We start from the raw sequence: 10,923 nt of genomic DNA, 5'->3' as shown, positions 1-10,923 counted from the left end.
GGTTGGATACTGACTCATGGAATTGAACATAAATTAATTGTTTGGTTCTTCTGTATTAATGTCTATAAATTTCACATGGATTTTCTCACTGATTTCTAATTAGTTGTAAGAATATATTTTCTATACCTGAATTGATATCACAGTATATTAAAAAATATAGAGTCTTTTTAGGTAAGGAGCAAAACACATCATTCACATGAGAAAAACTTACCTAAAAGGTAGAATTAATGATGTCTAGTTCCATTTCACATATAATTTCAAAGTTGCTTGCCAGGACAGAGCTGCCCAGCACAATTAGACTTTCATGTACTAACGAGAGCAGGAAGAGCTGCCAGCCAAAAAAAAGATAAGCCAATCAATCCTGAAACACAAAAGAGTTTTCTGTGAGGATGAGAAAGGAACATCCAAGGAGGAGCTGGGGAAATAAGAAGCCACTGATGGGGGTTTGTTCATTGGCAGCATTTCCTAGGAAATAGGGGAGAACAGGGAGAAGGACACCAGCTATTAGACATGGATATTTACCACTTCTCTGGCTTTCAATTACAGCCTTATAAATATTTGGATTCTTAAGAGAAACAAGAGTGCAAATAAAGAGTCAGAAGAGCTCCAGTGGTGTCCTACAAGAAGCTTTAAGCTTCAGGTCTCTTTCCCAATCCTTTGTCAATTTTTCATCCTCCTCCCACTTCCCCAACTTATTTTCTTATAGTATTAAGTCATTTAACTGCTGCTATTAAATTCTCAGTTGAGAAATTGGTAGGAGAGAAACCTGCTTGTACTTCCTATGGATATTTAAATAGGGGGCACCAGAATTTAGAAACCAGCCAGAGAATTGTCCTCTGGAGACTGGTGTGGAATCATGTAAAGAGTGTTTGGTGTGTTAGGAGAGTTTTGTTAGCACCTGTCTTTATAAAGCTGACACAAAGGAGCCACACTCTGGGTTAGAATCAGTTAATCTTTTGGTGCAAATCAACAAAATTTGTCTGTTAGAGTCACTGGACAAAAAATGGTATCTTAAGACACAGTTATTCCTTTACTGCACTGTAAGAAGATATTTATCTAGAGCTGATCTTGCACAGAATAGCCATTACTCTGGTACTGTAAAACAGTGGTTTTGAACACTCTTTACAGAGCACAAAAAAATAATTTTTCCACATCACTTTCAGCCCCAGCCAGATTTAGCAGTTTCAGAGGTACCTTGGTAACATGCCACCAATATGTACCAAAAATGAGAGAAACTGCTGATCCAGAAAGCCTTTTAATTCAGGCAATTAAAGAGGTACAGTTCTGAGCAGAGCAGTTTGTGTTTATACTCTACATGTTATGCAATTAAAAAAAATAAATCAAAAGCTCTTGGGGACTGTGCTTATTTTTTAATGAAATCAATGTCAGCATCTAGTTACTAATAAGAAACTCTCAATAACAGATCCTTGCAAGAAAGAAAGTTGTTTCAGCTTCAGGCTGATAAAAGGATTATTAGAAAACAGCTCTCTGTGTGAGTGTGCATGGCTGAATGTTTAAACAATCTTGAAAAATAATACTCTGAAGCCATTCACCTCAGGCTCATATAAAGACAGTCTGGTCCCACTAAAAGCCAGTGGGGATCTGGATCTAAATGTGATGGATTCAGGAGAAAATCTGGAACCAATGAAAATGTCTTTAAAAAGGCCACTCACCCACACAAATCATCCTTTTGCACCTCTGGTCATGTTAAGGTTTTGGGATAAGTTTCCACAGTAGTTTTTTTTTAATACTTACCCACTGCCAGCTTTCTGGGATTTTCTGCAATAGGATCCTGCACTCCGTGCACACTTACTGTGTAAAATAACAGCAGAAAAAAAGGGTTGACATAATGAGTCATTACAATTTAAATCTTATTACACAAAGCTTCATTTGAGTCAATATGCACAGTGCAGAACTGCAGGGGTGCCTTTCAGCCTGGGGAGAGAGGAATGAGGCACAAATTCTCATTATGGGCAAGGGAAGGGACACAAAATTCTCATTAGGGATAAAGGAAGGGACACCCAATTCTCATTGTAAGTAAGAGAAGGGACACCCAATTCTCATTGTGGATAAGGAAGGGGACACCTAATTTTCATTGTGGGGAAGGGATAAAAAATTCTCATTATGGGTAAAGAAAGGGACACCATATTCTCATTATGAGTAAGGGACACCCAATTCTCATTGTGGGAAAGGGAGAGGACACCCAATTCTCATTTTGGGTAAGGGACACGCAATTTTCATTGTGGGCAGGGGAAGGGACACAGCCCCACCTTCTGCAATCCCCTCGTGGTCCCCTAACCCACACCAGGCTGTGGCTGCTCCAGAGATCCCTCCCAGCAAATTCACTGCATTGCAAACTTTGGGTTTATCTGATGCAGAACTTTTTGGAAATGACCTTGCATTCACTCAGTGCAAAACTATAATTGACAGTGATGATGAGTCCTAATTGCCAGAGGAATAAATGGAGGCTTTCAGAAACTGGGAAGGGGAGGGACATAAACCACATTAGCATGGATCATGTATTTCCTCTCCTCTCATTATCTTTCCAGGCAGACTGCTGAATTTTCTCTTCCTACCCTCTCACTGTGGTCCACAGAAAGAGCTGTTACCGAACCTGGTCACACCTTTCTTGAATTTTAGGATATATTTTTAATTATTGCTTTTTAATAAACCATGCTAGCTTATATGCTTATGGTTTTAGTTGCTTGCTTTACTAATGACTTGTTCCAGCTAATTAAAGGAAATCTCCAGGAAATCTCTTTTTTCTGATAAGTAGGTTGCACAAACATCTTCAAGGAGAATGCATCCTTCCAGACATAAATCTGTACTTGGAACTGCCAAGTCTGTTTGCATAGGCTGGAGTGCTGTGCTTGTAATTTCAGTTTTATTTCATTATTGTAGATTCATGTGCGGTTGAAAAGAGATATTTATTATTAATTACTGGGGATTTTTGAAAGAGCATCTTGCAGAATATTTTTAATTATGGGCAATGCTACTGTAGATTAGAATTAGGCATAGATTTATTGGGAATATGCTCATCAAAAAGGGTTGAATTCCCAAAAAAGTGCATCCTAATTTTCAAGTTAACAAAAGTGTTTCATCTTTTAGTACTTCAGTGCAATTAAGGGATTTGATTTATGAATGTGCACCATCTGATCTTTCCAACTTTTAAATTTTTCCTAGTTTTTGCAGAAAAACTCAGTTTAATTCAGATAGCTTGCACTGCTTACAGAACTTTACACTTGGAGAAAATATCCAATTATCAGAGCATTATTTTGAAAACAACTTTGCAGCTGTTGTGAAAGCAAAGTCTAAATAAAATAAAAAAAAAAAAAAAACGAAAACCAGACTTTATTAAAGATGAGAGCTACACAGATCGTGTGTTTGAATTCATTTTCAGATGAAGTAGAAAAGCTCTCAGTAACCCCTGCACGGGCAGAAAGCAGAACAGCAGTGCAGTGCTGCCTCAGGATTGCCAGCATCCCCAGGAATTCAGCTTCCCTGCTGACACTCAGCAGAGCAGCACCCTTGTCCAAGGGGCTTGCAAAGGCACTTTGGCAAAGAGCAGGATTTCCACTGTGGCTCTGCTGTGGGCCTGGCAGAGTATTCATCAGCCTGTATTGATTTGGAGGGAGGCATGGCTGGAGTGAGGAGGATTGATCTGAAATCTCCCTTGGCTGAGTTAACTATTGAGGGATCTCTTCAGAGCAGGATGGAGCACTGAGGAGTGACCTGCAAGGATGGGAAATGTGCATCTCTGTCCCTTTGTTTTGCACTGTGAAGAGCTCTTGGGATTGGTTTTGCTTTTTTTTTTCCCTCCCTCCATTAGCTTTCAGAAACATTATCTTTGCTAAGTTTAGCATTCCTTGATTTTCCTGGGCAATTTTTCACGGAATTACAGAGCAGCACTTTGCTCTGAGATGATCTGGTAAAGGGATAAGGGACAAAGAGCTATTGACTTTCTATTCAAGCTGCAGTCTTGTGAGAAACTGAAGGTGGCAAAAGCTATCCACCAGCAGCCTGGCTCAGCTGGGAGTCCTTAGCCAGCCCCTCCTGTCCCCAGATGTCCCAGCATCTCCCCAGGGCATTTCTGTGGTCACTTTTGCCATCCCTTCCCTCCCCCTGTGTGGTCACTGAAGAGCTGGGCATGGTGACCCTTGCAGGTCCCTTCCAAATCAGAATTTCTGTCTCTGGGATTCTGCTTCTCTCCCAGAGGAATCTGCAGCTTGCTACCCTCCAAGACAGGACCACGAGCGAGGTGGCCCCAAGGAGGATTGTGCTTGCTGAGGGCTCTCCCCTGGAAAGCAGAGCCTGGGACCTCCCCTCTCTGTGTGCACCCGCCCAGCTCTGCCCTTCATCTCACATCTGCAGCACCTTTCTGCAGATCCTACAAATCCAGGCTTGGTTCAGTGACAGCCATCTGAAACCCTCCTGCAAGGAACATTTCTCTATTCCTCTCTTTGTACCTTCCCCTTTCTTTTTTCTCCTTATTTTTATTTTCCCCCCATTTCTGTCACTTCCCAACCCTCCTGCAAGGAACATTTCTCTATTCCTCTCTTTGTACCTTCCCCCTTTTTTTTTTCTCCTTATTTTTATTTTTTCCCCATTTCTGTCACTTCCTAGGTGACCTCTCGTGGCCTTTCCTCCAACTAATCATTTCATGAGCTACTGATCATCAAGTGCCACCATGGATTAACTTCTGATCTCAGCTTTTCACAGCACTTAGGGACAAACAGAGCCATTCTTTGTCCTGTGCTGCTCTTCACAGTCTGAAGGTCCTTTCTACACACAAGGCCATCCCAGGGTTTCCCCTGCAGTCTTCTTCAGGGAGAAATAAACACATTCTTCTTACCTGCTTCTCACCCCCTCTTTGTGGCACAGAAATGAAAGGAATTCAAAGGCAAGACCAAGAAGCTACAGTTTTGTATGTTTTGCAATAGTTTAAAATAAATATAAATATGATATTATAATTTAGAATCTTACCTTTAAAAGTAGATTATTCAGACCTGTCAGCTTCACAAAGGAATAAACAGCAGAAAACCTGAAATAAAGAATAAGCATGAAATTCAATGAATCTGAGTAGCTTAAGATCTCAAGATTTTTATTTCAATACTTGGATTACCTTGTCTCAAGATCTTTATTACTTTAAGTACTTCAGTCTTAAGAAACCTACATATAGGAACTTATTTTCCCCACTTATGGTGCTTTACTTCACATGATGGACTACCAGCTGTAAATGGGAATTTAGTGCCAGGGACCAGACTGAAGTAAATCTGAAGTAAAACCTCCTCAATGTGCATAATGTTGTTGTTGAATTTGCATTTCACGATAAAATAAATTAAATAATCAGACAGACCATGCCTTTGAAATTGTTAATCATGAGAGAGAAGGTGCAAACCTGCATTTGTATGGATTCCTGTGAAGGGAACAAAAGAAATCAGAGCCATTCTTTTAATGATTAATTAAATGAGGAAGGCTCTGTTAATATTCTGGTTCTCCCTGAAAGACACACAGGAAGAGAAATCCAGAGCAGTGAAGGATCTGATAACACAGCTGACAGTGTTTCTTTCCAAAAAAAAAATTGTGATATGACCCAAGAAAAAGCTCTGACTTCTGAGAGTTTTATTACATTTTATAAACTTCTCATCTCTGCTACTGAAACCACTAGACTACTTACTGTGTTAAAAATAAAGTGATCATTGCAGTGAGTTCACCTTCAAATCATCTCATATTTCTTCTATACTGCCTTTACATTTATGAGTTACAGCATATTGATTTCACCCTTCCCTTGCACTGAGTTTGACTCTCCCTTAATAGACAAAATGACTATTTGCTTTCTATAAATCCTACTATTTGTATTTCTTTTCTTTTCTGAGCTGTAATCTGTGACTTACAATAGGCCACTGCTCAGTGAAATGATGAGGTGCTAGCTCAGCCTTAATATTGTTCAAACAACAAAAAAAGCCCAAGTGCCAGCCTCTTGTTACCAGAGCTTTTCTCACTGGTGTCCTTTAAATTATCTGACTTCCCAAGCAGCAGAACAGAGCTTTGTGTTCACCTGAGAGCTGCTCAGGTAATTATCTCATGGCACATTTGATCCCCTCACAAAGCTCAGCGCTGGCTCCTGCTCCTTGCTCCATCCTCTGCAGCTCCAATTCCTCACTCCAATTCCTCATCCCAGTTCCTCATTCCAATTCCTTACTCCAATTCCTTACTCCAGTTCCTCATTCCAGTTCCTCATTCCAGTTCCTCATTCCAATTTCTCATTCCAGTTCCTCACTCCAGTTCCTTGTTCCAATCTCTCACTCCAATTTCTCATTCCAATTCCTCATTCCAGTTCCTCATTCCAGTTTCTCATTACAATTCCTCACTCCAGCTCCTCACTGCAGTGCTGTGAATCTCTCTAATTCCTCAGGGCTCTGCGTTCCCTCCCTCTCTGCCTGGACAGAACTTCGCAGCCCCTCCACCAAACCCTTTTCTCCTCCCAGGGCCTTCCTGGGCTCTCCGAGGTGCTCGCAGCTCTCCGAGCTGTGACCTGAGAGTTCAGTGCAAGCTCCATTTCCTGCAGGTGACAAGAGGACGTGGTCCCTACATTTCCTACGAGTGCACAGGTGTCACCGAGCCCCAGCAGCTCACCTGTCCCCTGGGCCTGCCTGCTCCCTGCCTTCCTGTTCCCTGCCAAAAGCTTTTGTCACATTTCTACAGCAGGGTGGAACTTTGACCATATCCATTTTTCATTAAGGGATCAGGTGACCTCAGTCACTTTTCTTTTTCTACTCTTGTGCAGAAAGAAAAAAAAAAGAATTTCAGGCAGGATAGAAAGCACTGCACACCATTGAGAAATATGGGTTTAAAGCAATAATTTGAGACAGAACTGGATGTAATTAGCTCATTATTCTTTAAAACTGGGCTCTCTCCTTCCCTGGGAATGGATGTGGAGCACGAAAGCAGCCCTGGCATGTGATGGAAACTCTGAACCTATTCCATTTAACCCTCAGCCTAAACCCACTTGCTACCAGATAAATTCCATTGGTGTGGTTGTGTTTGAGGGTCCCCAGGACGAGGGACCCTCAAACAAAACCCAGGATGAGATGAGAATCTTGATTCCGTGTTTCAGAAGGTTGATATATTATATTATATCATTATATTCTATTCTATTCTATTCTATTATATTATATTATATTATATTATATTATATTAGTTACACTAAAAGAAATAGAGAAATGATACAGACAGAAATCTAGAAAGGAATGGAATGGAATGAAATAACAAAAACTCATGACTGCTTAGAGAGTTGACAGAGCTGGACCATGGTTTGTCATTAAGTAGAAACAACTGACATGGATTAATCAAAGATGCACCTATAGGTAAACAACCTCCAGACCACATGGCACAGCCATCAGACAGTTATTGTTTACATCTCTTTTCTGAGGCTTCTCAGTTAGAATAGGAGAAAAAATCCTAGCAAAGGATTTTCATAAAAATATCATAGTAACACATTAGCTCTTAGGTGTGGGGTTATGGAAAGCTGTGGATGTGGGGAAGCATCCCAAGGAAAGGAAGGAGCTGCTTTGGGTGGAGGTGGAGGCAGGAGGAGGGCAGGCAGCATTGTTATCCAGCACACAGATGCAGCATGGCTGAACAGAGCTCTCAGGCCCTTTAATCTGTTTTTTGATCTTCTCTGAAATAGATCAAGGCAAAACCATCCCTTTCCTCATGATAAAGAGAACTGACTGGCTTCTCTGTGTTTAAAACCCCCTCCTGCTCTGGAAATTGGGCTCAGGAATGTCACCTGCTTCCTGCCCTGCTCTGTGCCCAGCAGCAAGGGCTGACCTGGCAGAGCTGTGGGGCCAGCCCTGCCCTGCCCCTCTGAGGAGCTGCAGTCACTGGGCACGTCCCTCCTGAGCAGGGCAGGTGGGATTGATCAAAGAAGCCACAGAGAAGGCCAAAAAGAACGGCTGAGGAAGAACTGAAATGTTTGTGCACCAGCTCAGTCTTTAAAACCAACCAGAGGAATGCTAACAAATGGTGCCAGTGGTGAAAGTTGATATTATGAGAATCAATGGAGAGCTGGTATGAAAAAACAGTGGTGGCTGGAGTACATTCATCAAAGTCCTTGCACGCCCAAGAACAGATAGTGCCATGGTGTATATTAAAGATGGACTAGGGCATAAAAATAGAGCAGCACAAGAAAAGAATCGATTTGGATCAAAATCACTCTCGAAAAGAATGATAAATAGTCATTGAGAGACTACAGGGATTCTTTCTGTGCAGTCCAAAAGGTTACTTTAGCCAGTGATTGATATCTTGATAGTATTTATTACACACAGGCACAAAACCCACCTGCAATTGTTTAATTTTCTCTCATTGGAGAGAAATGCTGCAGGCAGAGACAGGCACACATGTTCTGGGCTGTGAAAATTCTTGGGGTTCTTGAACAAAAAGTCACCAGACCCACACGGTGGAATGTCACTGGAGTCAAAGGTTTGGTAACCAGGGAAGATAATAAATGAGGGATAGAAAAATAACCTTGCTGATGACGGCATCCTGCTTGCTCATTTTAAATGTAATGAAGAGCAAAGAGGGGCCATGATAACATCTCCAGTTCCAGAAGGGCACAAGAAAAGATAAGAAAATATTCTTTCAGTTTATTTTGGGTCTCTCTCTTCCTGCGCTCACAGGTTTAATCCCTAAACTGCTTGAAACAAAGCTTTTGGAGAATGTAAAGCACAGCATGACCTATAATGAGGGAGCAGACTGTTATCCCAAAGTTTTCTCTGGTTCTTCCCCCATTTTATGATCCCTGGCAGTTTAGTATACCCCTGCCATATGCATGCACAGGTATTCACTTCAGTACCTAAAAATAATTCCTGTTGCACCTATTGACTTATGGATGCTAAACCCAAAACCTGAAACAGCTTAAAATTCATCAAGTTAAGAGCAGTAGCAGGGATACAGGGCATAAATCCATATTTTGACATCCTGGAGACACTGTTAAGCTTTTTGTTATCTTATTAAATTGTATCAGGCTTGCCTTGCAAAGAGTACAAGCAGGATTGATAAATGCTTGGCTTCAGCTACACTCTCCCATTTATTTTCACTCTGTCAGACTTAATCCATAACTGCTGCTCAAAGGCAATGGGCAGGAGATGAGGGTGCATCTTGACTCAGCTGGTAGCTGGCTACTGGCAGCCAAAAGCTACAAGAATTTGTTATTGGTATTATTATTCAGACTGCATCTTGACACCATTTATTTCCACTTTTTTTTATAATCTATTCCCTGAGGACAAACAATTTATAATCACGTTATTTAATTAGTTTTTATTTAGTGTCAATTTGCTTAATCTCATTGACCAGAAAGCATGGATTGTTATGGAAAGAGAAAAAAAACCCCAACCCTTAAAACAAACCCCAACCACAGCATCTGAAAAACACATGGGAGACATAAATGGAAAACTCTGATTGCTGGAGTTAATAAAAAAGTCATCTTTTACTCAAGCTGAAAGTGGTACAGATATTCCTACCCCATGGCCATGGACAAGCTTGATTTATTCTGAATATTTTAAGTGATGGAAGGGGTCTCACACTGGGTTTCACCTCAGATCAGTCTTTGACTGGAAACTTCTTCATTTTTTATCTGATATTTAATGCTAGGGACAGGAACAAATAAAGAAAGCTCATTTCCTCATGACATATTCACCACCCCAAAAAAATAAGCATTTTCCTTTGTCTAAGATCTCATTTTGGATCAGAAAATGGCAGAAAAATTACATCCAAACACACTTCCTTCAGTGAGCTGCCAGGCAGATGTAAATAAAACAACCAAATGTGGATTTTGAGCATCAGTTCTTCCCAGACAGCAGGGATATAAACTCCCTGTCACTGGAGAGCTTTTAGATTAGATTAGACCAGTCTCTTGATAAGCAACTCAAAATCAGTGGCAGCCACAGAGAATCCCCTTTGCAAGCTCAGCTGTAGAGGAGAGGGGAGGAGAGCTGGAGAGCCAAGAGTTTCCACTTTCTCATCAAAATCACACCAAGTGGCACCAAGGCATCCAAGCAGGAGGCAGAAAGAGAATCTGGCCTGCCTGAGAGAAAGTAAGGTGTGTTCTGAGAATATTCAGTCAGTTCCTGAATGATTCATGGCTAGGAAAACAAAAGAAATCAAACCAGACAGAATTTGTCAGTTTGCTTCCAAATTATTTCCGTCGGTGGATTGCTCGAAGTCTGTCAGCAGTGAATGTGGCACAAGTGCTGCGCTCGAGCTTCAGAGTAAATATTTAAAAACTTTATTCAAAGCAGAAAGATTGCTGATTCTAACAGACTTACCACTGCTTTGGTGCTGAGGGATGAGTTGGATGCCTTGCTGTGCCTCTGCAGGAAAACACCCGTGGTAGGGAGGACTTCTAAAACAAAGGGTAAAGGGGAAAAATAATGATTAACACAGAATGCAGAGGGAAATAATCCATTATTATCATTATTATTAAAAATAAATTATTATTATTGTTATTATTATTATTATTATCATCACTGAGTAGTACAGAAAGAAAATGTCCCTGCAGATCATGCTGAGGGTTTGTGCCATCCAGGCAGGTCTGTCACCAGACTGGGATGAGCTGCACTGCTGGAGTCCCCACAGATAATTGTGTGAGAGCACTTCTGTTCCAAAACCTCCGTACTGGGACTTTAAACCAGGTAATAAAAGTCCACGATATTACCTGGCAGGGACACTTGATGCTTGAAAGCAATTTTTTTAATTTTAAGAGAAATTCCCATTTTCACAGAGAATGCAGTCACAGTTGCCATGCAAGCTTTGCTTTTTTAGGGAACCTGACAGCTTTTATAGTCCTCAAAAGTTCTAAAGGTCAGCTGCTCTCCTGTCCCCTGCCCCTAATTTGGGCAAAGATCTGATGATCTTTGTTTT

The 10,923-nt window shown here is 41.1% G+C and overlaps 1 long non-coding RNA gene across 1 annotated transcript; it reads right to left on the bottom strand.

Moving 5' to 3' along the window:
• Positions 1-232: 232 nt before the first annotated feature.
• LOC120508768 lies at positions 233-10,407 on the bottom strand. The gene is made up of 4 exons (XR_005629079.1): positions 10,329-10,407; positions 4,984-5,041; positions 1,756-1,812; positions 233-361 (listed from the first exon to the last, which is right to left on the bottom strand). It is a non-coding gene; the product is annotated as an uncharacterized LOC120508768 (long non-coding RNA).
• Positions 10,408-10,923: the final 516 nt, after the last annotated feature.

Source organism: Passer montanus, unplaced genomic scaffold, assembly GCF_014805655.1.
Source record: "Passer montanus isolate IOZ18808 unplaced genomic scaffold, ASM1480565v1 scaffold49, whole genome shotgun sequence".
Taxonomy (NCBI): Eukaryota; Metazoa; Chordata; class Aves; order Passeriformes; family Passeridae; genus Passer; species Passer montanus.
Note: the sequence above shows the minus strand (reverse complement) of the source record. Positions and strands in the feature narration are given on the sequence as shown.